Source organism: Mus musculus, chromosome 17 (assembly GCF_000001635.26).
Source record: "Mus musculus strain C57BL/6J chromosome 17, GRCm38.p6 C57BL/6J".
Lineage (NCBI taxonomy): Eukaryota > Metazoa > Chordata > Mammalia > Rodentia > Muridae > Mus > Mus musculus.
The window spans coordinates 86,412,570-86,425,338 of record NC_000083.6 but is presented as its reverse complement, the minus strand read 5'-3'; the positions used below and the strand labels follow the sequence as shown (position 1 = coordinate 86,425,338).

At 47.9% G+C, this 12,769-nt stretch overlaps 1 protein-coding gene across 3 annotated transcripts in view; it reads right to left on the bottom strand.

Annotated features, from left to right (window-relative positions):
- Positions 1 to 12,769, bottom strand: part of Prkce (protein kinase C, epsilon) — a 490,135-nt gene that overhangs the window by 232,581 nt on the left and 244,785 nt on the right. The window lies entirely within an intron of this gene.

Genomic DNA, 12,769 nt, shown 5'->3' with positions numbered 1-12,769 from the left:
CTATTGCCTGACAGGCTGGCTCTGCTGTTTCAGCGGGAGCCGGAGCCGGAGCCGGAGCCGGAGCCGGAGCCGGAGCCGGAGCCGGAGCCGGAGCCGGAGCCGGAGCCGGAGCCGGAGCCGGAGCCGGAGCCGGAGCCGGAGCCGGAGCCGGAGCCGGAGCCGGAGCCGGAGCCGGAGCCGGAGCCGGAGCCGGAGCCGGAGCCGGAGCCACCCCTTTTGACTCTGTCCACTCTAAACCTTCTCTCCACCCTGATGTCTTGTTTTCAGTTTAGCTGTCTCCAACCTTGATTTACATCAACTTTATCAAGCCCTCCTGGGTTAGCTCCTGGTCTGGCGGCTGGACACCTCTTCAGAGGGGCCAACCATCCTGTTGGACCCCCATGGCCACCATCATCTCTGAGTACTCTTCTGCCTCTGATGCAATGTGTGCCTTCCTCCTCTGTCATCTCTAGCTGTCCTGGCTCTCCCTGCAGCCCCGACTGAGTCACTAGGCAGAAGCTGTCCCCATGCTGGGGCTCACCATGACCCCATCCCACTAACAGTTGGCACCACCTCTCTCCTCGGCCTTCATCTCCTAAGCCCTGTCATTACAGGCTCCTGATGTTACATACCTTAGTAATTTATTCGCAGCAGAAGCACTACACAAGCACACTAATGCAAACTTAGCAAGTTAAACAAGAGGGTAGAAAAATAATTCAAAACTCTACCACCTAAACACTGTTAGGGTTTTGAGCTCTTTCTTCTGAGGGTGCATGTATTGTGTGTGTGCATGTATATCTGTGTGTGTGCATGTATGTCTGTGTGCGTATGTCTCTGTGTGTGTATCTGTGTGTCTGTATGTGTCTCTGTGTGTGTGTGTGTCTATGTATCTATGCATCTCTGTATGTGTATGTCCGTATATGTCTCTCTTTTTGTGTCTGTGTGTCTCTGTGTATCTCTATATGTGTGTCTGTGTCTCTCTGTGTGTGTCTCTGTGTGTCTGTCTGTGTCTATCTCTGTATGTGTGTCTGTGTTTGTCTGTGTATGTGTGTATCTCTGTATGTGTGTTTGTCTTTGTCTGTGTATGTGTGTATTTCTGTGTGTATCTCTGTATGTGTGTCTCTGTGTGTTTGTGTGTTCACATCACAGGTACTGCCTTGTCCAGCTTTTTTGCCTTGTCTGCTTTCCTTTTGAAAACTGGGAGCCACCAGAGAATGGGAGCCTGTGAAGACTGCTGGCGCTCTTCACCTTTTGCTAGAGCTTAGGCTGTAGTTGTGTGCTCCTCCAGCCCCTTGCCCTGGAGCCCTAACCCCTCTTGTGCTCTCTCTCCAGCACCCAGAGAGGCAATAAAGACCCACGCTGCTCACTGTCCGCTAATGCTCCTGCTGTGCTTGGCTCCTCCTAGGCTCCTTACCACCAGCCTGCAATCCTTGCAGTGTCTTTTGTGCTGGGCCAGTGAACAGACTCCTTGCCTACACACACACCATGAAAGCTTCGGGAAATTGGGCTGAATTACAATGACCTGGCTTTAAAGCGACTATAGAGACCTAAACATGATTTATATGGTGATGTTTCTCCTCCAATTTCATTTATTGTCTGAGCCGTTTTCTGGACTTTAGTCCTACATAATCTGTCATGGCTGTCATCTGAACATGTGTGTTTTGCATATGCTGGCCTCAAGAACACAGGGTCAGCAGCTTCCTCCACCCTGGCTCTCTAACACATCTTGATGTTTCCTAACTCTGCTTCTGCTGTCCGCTATGGCCCTTGCAAATGGGAGTTGACTCATACAGGCTAAACCTCAGACAAACTGTTGGTAAAGTAATACTGCACCATTCTGTACGATCATCAGAGTTTGAAAACAAACAAACAAACAGACCTGAGCTGTGCTTTGGTAGAAGGTCTAAAGCTATTCCAGACTCCACAGAGACAGCCGAATCCATGAAGTGCAAGTTCTCGAGTTAGGGGAGGAAGAGAGACTCCTATCCTTCAGGGTTATACAGTATTCCACCTATAATACTGTGTGTCTCCATTTGGGGACTTTACTGTGTTTAGAAAATGTGGTCTTTTAGAAGCATAGCTTGGGGTTCTCAGTCTGGTAGAAGAAATTCTCACTTGGAAATGTGTCTTGAAATTTCCCAGACAAACATTGTAAGCATACATTGATTGCCGAGTAATAAATTTATCAGTGTGCATAGGACAACACGTCTCATCTCCCCAGTCCCTTTCTCGAGTTTCTGGAACAGAGACAAGTGTAACTGAGACATCTCAGAACCACAGCATGACCACATCCCTCTAGCACCATCTACAGGGATGAAAACGTGGAAGTGGGGGGGGGGGTGTAAAATTGCTACAATCCCGGGGAGACCTGAAGCTCAGGCCTGAAGCTCTCTCTGTGCCTCTCGTGGCTACATTGCCTTTCATTTGTCCTGTGCGGGCCCTTCAGGTAGACAGGGCCCCTTCATGGATAGCCAAAGGGATCCCAATGCTAATGATGAGGGGTTGAGTTCTTTAGGGTTCACTGGAGCGCCAGAAATTCTGAAAAGCTCATGGCAAACAGCAGATTCCCAATCTTATTAATATTTAAACCCTTTCCTCTTGCAAATTCGTGCTGTGGATCTTAAGATGTGCTTGGAGGCTAACCGCAGCTGCGCTGTTCCAATACTTTAAAAAAAAAAAACAAACCAATTTATTCCCACAAAACCCAAAACAATAAATAAAGACTCTCTGGGTTGAAGGAACAGTGAGCCTTCCTTCCCCATTATTTTATATTATTTCGCACAGGATTTCAGGTGTGGGAGAAGAACAGGCAGCCCTTTAGTCTAAAATGCACAGTGACGATCCAGCCAAAGGGTACATTCTTCAGTGGCTGAGAAGTAGAAAGAAAGAAAGAATGAAATTTGGAGAGGGGAGACCAACAGAGTTCCCCATTGGGCATGCATGCAAACCTGCAAAGCTGGGGGCACCCCAGATAGTTCTTCATGCTGCTGCCCACTGCTTCCTATGTATGTCAAGGCAACAAGGCAACGCTTGATGAACCCACCAGCTTGGACAGACTCCATGGACTCTTAAAAGTGCCTAATCTGGTTATGCACAATGCCTTGGATAAAGTCATATGCCCATATCTCAGCTCTTCAGACACTGGACACTCTGGGGGGATCAGGTGCACAAAGATTAGCACCTGCCACGAACAGTGTAATATCCCTTTTGGGTGGGAGTTGGCCCAGACCAGTAGCTCTTAACTGTGGTTGGTGACTGGTGTCCCTGGACACGTTTTCAAACTTAGACCCCTGAAACCAGTGGTAGAAATCCATCTGAAAACGGGTACTTGTAAAAAAAGAAAAAAAAGCACTCTGCATTATTCCAACGATCAGGAAAATAGGGAGGTATGAAAAAGAACATTGATTTTCATAGTACCCGACTCCAAGTCATAAATATACACATAGCCTAGAACTCAAGATGCACACATATTAACATAGCTAAAAATGGTAGTTCAACTAATTGCTGTTCCCAATGCATCGTGCACTTTTACATTTGCTGGTTTTTTTTTTAAAAAAGATATTAAAATTGTTTTACATTTATTTATCTTTCATGTGTCTGTGTGCACCACTTCTCCCATGTGGAGATCAGAGGCCAGTTTTCTGGAGAGGTTCCCTGATGCCCCCGTGTGGGTGGTAGGGATGGTTTCCGGGCTGGGTGGCAAGCAATGTCGCACTGATCCAAAACTTATGTATTATGTATGCATGAGTGTGAGATATGTCTACGTCCCATGTGCACACACATGGAGGTCAGGGGATAGCTACCAGGAATTAATTCCTACCTACCTTCCACTGTAGGTTCCTGGAACTGAACTCAGTTCACCAGGCTTGTCGCAGCGAGCGTGTTTACTTGCTGTGAGCTCTTGCTGCCTCCAGCCCACTTTTTGTTTCTTCTCCTTTTAAAAATTGATTGACCTCACTAAAATTCACTTCATGCCCTAATCACACATCATTTTGGAGACTACTAAGCTATTTCTAAGAAGAAAACAAACACAAACTAGAGGCAAAGAACCTGCCTATGGGGTGTGTGGGAGCTTGAGGCTTGGCTGTTTTAGGGGCAGAAATGAGGCCTCCACTCCCCAGAACTTTGAAAAGGGATGAAGGATTCATCCAGAAAACAATATGCTAAGAGCTGGAAGCTGTAATCAAAACCCAACGTGAGTGGGCAGTCACTCAACCCTTCTGAAGAGAAGCATTTGAGAAAAGCTCCATACGCATGAATTATCTTCCTTTGGAGAGCTCTGGAGAGGCAGCCAGATCAGGCTAATCTCTGGAGCCTGATTATGATAGCAGCTGAAAGGGTGCCTTCTCCTTCACATCTGCATTACTATTTGAAAAATGGTTGTTAATTAAAAATGAGGCGAAGTTTGCCCCGAGCTCAGTATATCCTGGCAGTCAGTCTATGGTACAGGAGGACCCTGTACCTCAGGCTGGGACAGAAAGCACGGAGACTGGTGGCAGCCGTGCCAGGCAAAGTGAGCTAGAGAAGTGAGACGTGTGGGTGTCACGCCACAGATACTCAGCATTGCACAGCAAGCGGCAGGTTCTATGCTCAGTTTCTAGGAGCGAAAGCAAAATGAACCCCAAGACTTCATCCTGAGCCCACCTCCTTACTTGGCATGGTATTGCACCTCTCTCTCCCCACACTTCCCTCACCCCTCCACCCATTCCTTCTTTCCAGGCAGTGTGGATGTGATCTCTCACTGACTGCACCCAAAGCACGAGACCCCACAATTTCCTTTCTCACTCTGTTTGGCCATTCCTCCAGCCTGATAATGCTCTTTGGTCTGAAGACCAGTGCCCACCTCTAGGTTTGCCTTCCCATCCCTGCTGCTAAATTCTCCTTCATTACTTTGTGAGCTTTGTCCCAGTCTGTCCAATATACAGGAGCTTCCTCAGGCTTTATCCTTGGCTGGGCTTTCTGGAAGATTCTCTGTATATACACTTCCCAGATCTTTGTTTTAGTTCATCTTCCTCACTGCTACAGTAAAAGGCAAAAGCAATATGATGAAGGGCATGCTGTGGCTCACGGTCTGAAGGGATACAGTCCCTCATGGTGGCGGCATTACAACAACATTGCCCATGACAGTGTTGGCTCATTTTCCCCCTTGTTTCCTCTTTGTCTAGTCTAGGAGCCCACCCCACAGGGTTGTGTCACTCACCATAAGGGCGGGTCTTCAACTCTTGAGTTCAACCTCTCTAGAGATGCCCTCACAGGACACCTAGGCGATTCTAAATGCACTCAAGCTGATGGTGAAGATGCACTATCACAAGCTCTGACTTTCACCTCCCAAACCCAGAGAGCTCGATGCAGAGAGCACAGAACAAGCCCTCCTATGCCAGATCTGGGGAGCACTAGGCCTCCGGACAATGCATTTCCAAGACATATCCAGCTCCGTACGTGAGAACAGGATCTGCCACGACTTCCTTTGCTTTTCTCCCTCCACCCCTCTGCAATTCTATCCACTCTGGCATTTACCTCCAAGCTGGCTGGTGTCATTTTTTTTTAATTCACATATGGATTTATTATCTCTCTAAACACACAGAAGCTATTTATACCCTCGCAGTACCTAACATACTGTAGACGTACATATTATTTAAATAACCAAGAAGTGACTTCAGGGGTAGAGTTGGAAGCTGATGTATAATATCTACCTATACGTACTAGAGAAACTGTACCCACTAGCCGCTTTTAGCATTGTTAATGGTGCCCACCCAGGAAGAAACGTATCTGGTTACATTTATAAGTAGACCACAAATTAAATCTCAATACATTTTGTTTAAAGAAGGAAGGGAAAAAAAGGAGGAGGGGCTCTGTCTTTCTAGCACCAAAGGAACAGATATGAACCTTTCAGCTGGCTATGTCATGTGTATTCTAGATCCTCATACAAGAAAGGTCAACACTGTCTTGTACAATGACGCGTTTATTGACACACCTGGCTCCTTTCCCCTAGCCAACATTAACACCTAGGTGGCAAGGACAGTGTCTGCAGGCCATATCCCCAACAGTTGGATCATGTTCAATACAGTCCTCGTTGAAGTTGAGTTAACGAGTTCATGGTCAGCTGGACAGCAGAACTGGTCTACTGCGGCAGAAGTAGGTCTCAGCTTATAGCTGGGCTGCAAAGATCAGGCCAAACCATAGGCAGCTAAGGGAGGCTGACTGAAGGAATCCCACAATTCCACCGGGCTCAACAAAGAGTTTGCACAGGGCAAGAATTCCTGTTCAGCCTCACGAAGAGTTTCTCAGAAACAAGTCCTTGTCACCTGACAGTCACTCCTTCCACGTAGCCTTCAAGGTAATTCAGCGCTTCCCTGTAGATCTGGATGAGGAGGCACATCTGACGGTGGCAATTGTCAAGCTCTCTTTGTAAGTGGCCCTGGCCCGTGAGCACCAGTTCCAGATTTTTATACACTGCCCAGTAACAAGCCGACTTGAACTTTTCCTGGCTATTCCTTCTGATTTGGGCTTGAGTGGCCCTCCCGTTCTCACCTCCCAAGATACTTACAGGCAGCAAATGGAAGGCAGCGGAGCTAAGTCTCCCCTGTCATGTCCAGGACTCCCAAGTCCAAGCCTTTCCTTCTCCTCCTCGGTCTCAGAACCCGCTGTCAGAGGCTCCCCACGTGTGCTAGGCTGAAGGCAGATGTCAAGAACAAGTCCCTCTGTCGCAGTGACGCTTTGGAGGAGGCACGTGCCATCGCAGCTCGTTTCCGCATTTCCAGCTCCCCGCCACTTCACGCCACCTGCAAAGCCTGCCTCTCGCTGTCTCCAGAGAGGCTCCTGCCAGCCTCCTGAATCAGCTCTACTGCCAGGAGCTGTCAGAAGCCATCCTCTCTGACAAAGGCTGGGTCGAAAGTCTCAACCCACCACCATCAGGGCCCTTCTGCATCTGGCAGAACCCCAGCTTCCCATCCCTTGGCAGGATCTAGCCCTCCTCTACACTCCACGGTAAGCAGAGCCGGCTCAGGGGGTAGTCACACGTGATCGTCTTCCCGCCTTTCACTCTCTTACCCAGCTTGCACCTGTGGTGCATCCCCTGTCCCTACGCGGACACCTTCCCTGGAGATGGATAGCCACAGCCTATTACTGATTAGCCATAGAGGCCCAACCCTTGCCTCATTGATCACACCGCCAGACACCCTCTCTGTTAGGTTCCCCAGGGTTCTAAGGACCCAACGAGACTAGGAAAACACTGTCAAGGTGCACCCACTATCACTGGCGTTATTCTGATTTCAGGGACTACAGATGGAAAGGGATCACCCCCCAAAACACATCCAGTGCCTTAAATTTAGCCCAGTCATCCTGCTTGGAAAACATTCCCCCAGGCCCGAAGCAACCCGGGAGTCCTCTAGTTTCTTGACTCTGGGGTTTTTGTTTGTTTTGCAACTCTGGGGATTGAATATAGGACCTCACATACATGCCAGGCAGGTGGGCTATATTCCATCCAAATCTTATAGTTTCTCGTTCACTTTAAAGTTAAGCCACCATCATTAGCAGGTGGCAGTGGCAATAGCAGCACCACAGGAGCATCTGTTCTGGGAAGACTTGCCAGCCAGCGACCAGGGCACACTTATTACCACCTTCCTAAACATTCGGCTGCCCTGCTTCCACCACGATGGTGCCATCTTGCCTCAGGCTAACCAACATTAGCACGACAGCTACCGATGGCCCTTGAGCAAGGGGTTCGTAACCACTTTGGGGTCACATATCAGATATTTATATTATGATTCATAACAGTAGCAAGATTACAGTATGAAGTAGCAATGAGATAATGTTGTGGTTGGGAGTCACCACAACACGAAGAACTGTATTAAAAGGCCGCAGCATTAGGAGGGTTGAGAACCACAGGCTAGAGGAATCTAGGGTCCCGAAGAATGAGCCTAAAGTAGGTAATTTAATCACGGCAGGCAAGACTAACAAAGTCTACGTGTTGCAAACAGTTTTGCCTCCATGGTTGGGAGGAAGCAGGGACCACATACACTCCAGTGTCATGGCCTCCAGAGAATGCTTCAAACCACACGAGAGCTGACATCCCACTTTCTCAAGAGGTTCATCGTGGTTCCGAGAGCGTCATATGGTGCTTCTGAGCAGGTCAAATGCTCACGGAGTGTTGCCTTCGCAGTCTCTGCTCCATGACTCCCAGTCTCAATGAACTCACCTATTCCTAGTAGGACGGTGGCCAGGCTGCATGCAGTGGTGGGGCCGGACAAGGTGCTTGTAAGACGAGAAGGTTCCCACCCTACACCTTTTTATTTTAAGAGAAATTACTCATTTCTTCTTAATGTCCATGGGTAAGCACCTCCCCTGAATTCCAGACTATAAAACCTTTAAAAGAAAAAGCTATTGAGGCTGTAAAGGCTGACAGGCAGTGCCTCTCTCAGGTGGAATCCTGTTGCCTTCCCAGGGCTGAACACATCTGTTCACACAGAAGCCATTCCCTGCAGTCAGTCCGGCTCACCTACTGAGAAGCATGGCAGTGCTTTCCACGCTTGCCCTGGTTCCTTTCCACATGCCTCCAGCACCCCTTAGCCCCCTTTCTCTCAGGACCTTCTCACTGTAGTCTGTTTATGACAGAACCAGTGTGGGATGCATCCTGTCTTTGATATCTTGGGAAACCTACTTAAAGAACCCTAGCTTATATAAGCAGATGGACCACGCTTTGCACCCTGGCCTACCTTGGGAAGGTTTTCTCTTTTTTGCTGCTACCCAGATTGCATCCAATGTAAGACAAAGGAAGAGCATTTGAACATGTGTCTCCCCACTGGATATGAAATCTAGTGTAGGATTCTCCATGAAGCCAGGGCAGTGACTTCAGAGACTTACAGTGAAGTTCTAGCTGTATATGACAATCCTTTAAAAACAATTTAACAACGATATATATCCTCAGAAACATTAACACAGGGAACACACTTCTTTTGTTTTGCTTTGGTTCCAGCCATGGAGTGAGGGTTCCCGTGCCCTGCGCACACACTCCTGGCCACTCATCTGGGGCCAAGTTTACTGGAAAGGCCCTTATACAGACAGAAGTGCCATCCTGTCACCTCTACCTTGCACACAGGCAGAAGTGTGATTCTGATTCTATTTAAGGGAAAGTGCAGCAGACGGTCTCCATGGCAACCCCAAGCAGCATGTAGAATTAGAGCCTAAATCAGGTTTGAGGAGAATTAAGTTGTGGTTGGTTATGTTGTCTGTCTCACCTTGTCACAGGCAGTGGCTTGGGAAACCTGTCCAAAGGTGGGAGACAGGTAGGGCTGACACTCACAGAGCAAGTCCCACAAACACTGTCCTACGGACTCCTCCCTGGACGACCTATCTCAGAACGAGATGCGAACCTTACAGGAAAATGTAAGTTGCACGCGCGCATGTGTGTGTGTGTGTGTGTGTGTGTGTGTGTGTAGAGAGAGAGAGAGAAATAGAGAGGGAGGCAGGGAAGACAGAAGAGGCAGAGGATGAGTAAAGCACACATTCTAGTTCATTTGCCTAGGTTTGTTCTTGCTGACTTTCATTGGTTTTGCTATTTTAACCTCCTTTGAAATGTTGGAACATTCTTTTATTATTATTATTATTATCATTATATATTTTCTTTATTTACATTTCAAATGTTATCCCCTTTCCTAGTTTCCCCCCTGAAAATCCGCCCCCCTGCTCCTCAACTCACCCACTCCCATTCCTGGCCCTGGCAGTCCTCTATACTGGGGCATAGAACCTTCACAGGACCAAGGGCCTCTCCTCCCATTGATGACCGACTAGGCCATCCTCTGCTACATATATAGCTAGAGCCATGAGTCCCACCATGTGTTTTCTTTGATTGGTGGTTTAGTTCCAAGGAGCTCTGTGGGTACTGGTTAGTTCATATTGATGTTCCTCCTATGGGGCTTCAGACCCCTTCAGCAGGTTGGAGCTTTCCTAACCATGTATTTAAGAGCAATGGAACCATCCTCAAGATTACCTTGATCATGACATCCAGCTATTTATAGACTGACCACACCTTAAGCATCTTAACATTACGTCATAGTGTCTAGAACCAGGCAAATATTGCTGCTCTGTGGACAAGCCTATCAAGCTGTCAATATTAACTCTAGTAAGAAGAAAGAGCAGGCATCCCAGGTCTCTTGCCTGCTACCTTGTGATCTCTGGCTAGTGCATAAGCCAGCCTGAGACTCAGTTTCCTGGAAACAATAATCTTTTATCTCCATAATTGTATTTTTTGAGAATCAAATAAGATAATGACTATGTAAGTGCTTTGCAAAACATCAAACAATCCACAAATGATGGGTAGGGCACCATTTTATTATTAATAAGTGCAGAATTTAATGCAAAGAGGTAGGTTCCTGATGGTAACATTATTTTAAGCTGTTTTCTACCCACCATTCTTTTTTTCCTAGGTTCAAAAAGACAGTAAAAGACAGAAGTCTCCATGGCCGGCTGGCTTCAAGGTCAAGGCTCAGTCACGCATGTTTACGTGGCACAAAGAGTGGCCAATCGATTGGACACAGAGATCAGAGTCTAAGTAGAAGCTGCCCGAGCAGATGAACACTGATCAGGAAGGAGTCTCCCTGCCACACAGCCGCCTGCTTTCCTCTTGCTGTGTTTCTGCTCACCCCAGGGGCTAATTCTCCCTACATCTAAAAGATGAAGCAATGTCACGGAGAGGCCCTTCCAGCTACTCCGGTGAGATATCATTAGCCCCAGCTTGTCTCCCCACTCACCCCCAGTCTGTCTACTGCTGAAAAACCTGGGAATCTGAGAAGAAAAGCAGAGACATCCTATAGGAATGGTGATCACACTTAGTGGGAGAGACAGATTGTCCGTACCAATTTGTCCTCTAGACGTTGGAGAATTGGGCCAGGTTCACAGAGAGCAGCACCAGCAACAAAAGAAGCTGTTAAAAGAGTGGGACCTGTGGCCAAGGATATGCGCGAGTGTGTGTGTGTGCGCGCGCATATCCTTGCGCGCACACACACACACACACACACACACACACACATTATTGCCCTTGAAGGTCAAGTGGATACACATGTGCATTTGAGAAGGAACGATGCCCTGGTAGCCAAGAGCTACGGTGACTCTCCACCTGCCTTGGCTCTGATGAGCTATGACAACCCTGCTCCTGGAACATGGAGGAAAGTGACATCCCAGGTACACTGGAGTGAGGGGAAGAACTGGTCACTTCACTTCATCTCACTTTCTTTTCTTTTCCTTTCTTTTCTTTTCTTTCCTTTCCTTTTCTTTTCTCTTCTTTTCTTTTCTTTTCTTTTCTTTTCTTGGATATTTGTTTTCCCCTATCTAGGTCTCCCCTTCAGAAACCCCCTATCCTATCCCCCCTCTCTGCCTCTATGAGTGTGCTCCCCCATCCACCTCCTCCTGTCTTCCTGCCCTGGCATTTCCCTACACTGGGGCATCGAACACCCTCAGGCCCAAGGGCCGCTCCTCCCACTGATGTCCAACAAGGCCATCCTCTGCCACATATGGGGCTGGAGCCATGGGTCCCTCCATGTGTACTCTTTGGTTGATGGTCCAGTCCCTGGGAGCTCTGGGGAGGGAGGGTCTGTCTGGTTGACACTGTTGCTTCACCCCACTTTCTTATGTGGGGCTAACAATACCTAGCTCCCAGACTGCTCTTCCTCCACACAGCCCTGGGCCTGGCTGCCCCTCTTTGGCATTATTTCTTCTCAGCACTGAAGGGTTACTTTATTCATTTATTTCCCTTCATCCAGTGCCCAGAAAGTAGCTCCATCAGTATCAGCCTAGGAAACTGAAGGAGATGGAGAGAAATTGGAAACAACAAATTTCTTCCCTTCTGCACGTCGCATGGCCAAGTGCTCGAGGATCAGGGTTCCTACTTCTGACCACCCTTCACCTGAACAATCCGAGGTTTGCTGTCTTGAAGTAGAGTGATCATCTTCACCCTCTGGTGCCTAGAAAAGGTGAGCTGAGACAGAATTGTAGAAAGAGAAAAACGGGCAGACAGGAAAGATCACTGTAGACAAAGCGTCTTATTTATTACTATATGTGCTAGACTCTATTCTCAGTACTTAACAAATGTGAGCCCACTGAGCTGGCTCAGAGATGCACAGTAGGCACTATGGTGCCCATTTCCTTGAGAAACAGCCAAGACCCAGAGTTTGAAGAAGTTTGTTTAAGATCATTTAATCAGAAGGCAACAACAGTCTTGTATCTTAGGAGCACACTGCACGTCAGGACAGCATCCTTCTTTCCGTGAATGAAAGAACGGAAAAGCAGTGTCAAAGAGCTTTGTGGGAACCTCCAGGCAGCCATAGCAAAGAAAGTCTCAGATGCACCTCTAGACATCTCCAGCACAGAGATAGAGGGGGTGTCATACAAAGCCTCAGAGAAATGTGCTCCATTCAACTTCTCCCCTCTCAGAGACAGTCAGTCAGCCCAATTTACTCCCAATCCCATGGAGACAGACCACCAGAAGGTTTTCCGAGAACACAGTGAAGGGCCTCAGGGACGATCTTAGCCTCCAAACACAATTGGGTCCATTCAAAATCTCTTCCAATATCCAAATAGCCTGCCACAAATTCCCCGAGAGTCACCCAATAGGGGGCTGATTTGTCTCTCCGTCTGCCAACAGCTGGTCCACTTCCAACCCTTTATTCTCGGTCAGAGGTCTGTGATATCTCAAGCTTGCTCTTCTCTTTTCTCAAGATCTCTCTTCTATCGCTTCTGAAATCCAGTGTGTGGGGCATCCCCTCTCACCGTCCCAGGTTTGCTACACATGCCTTCA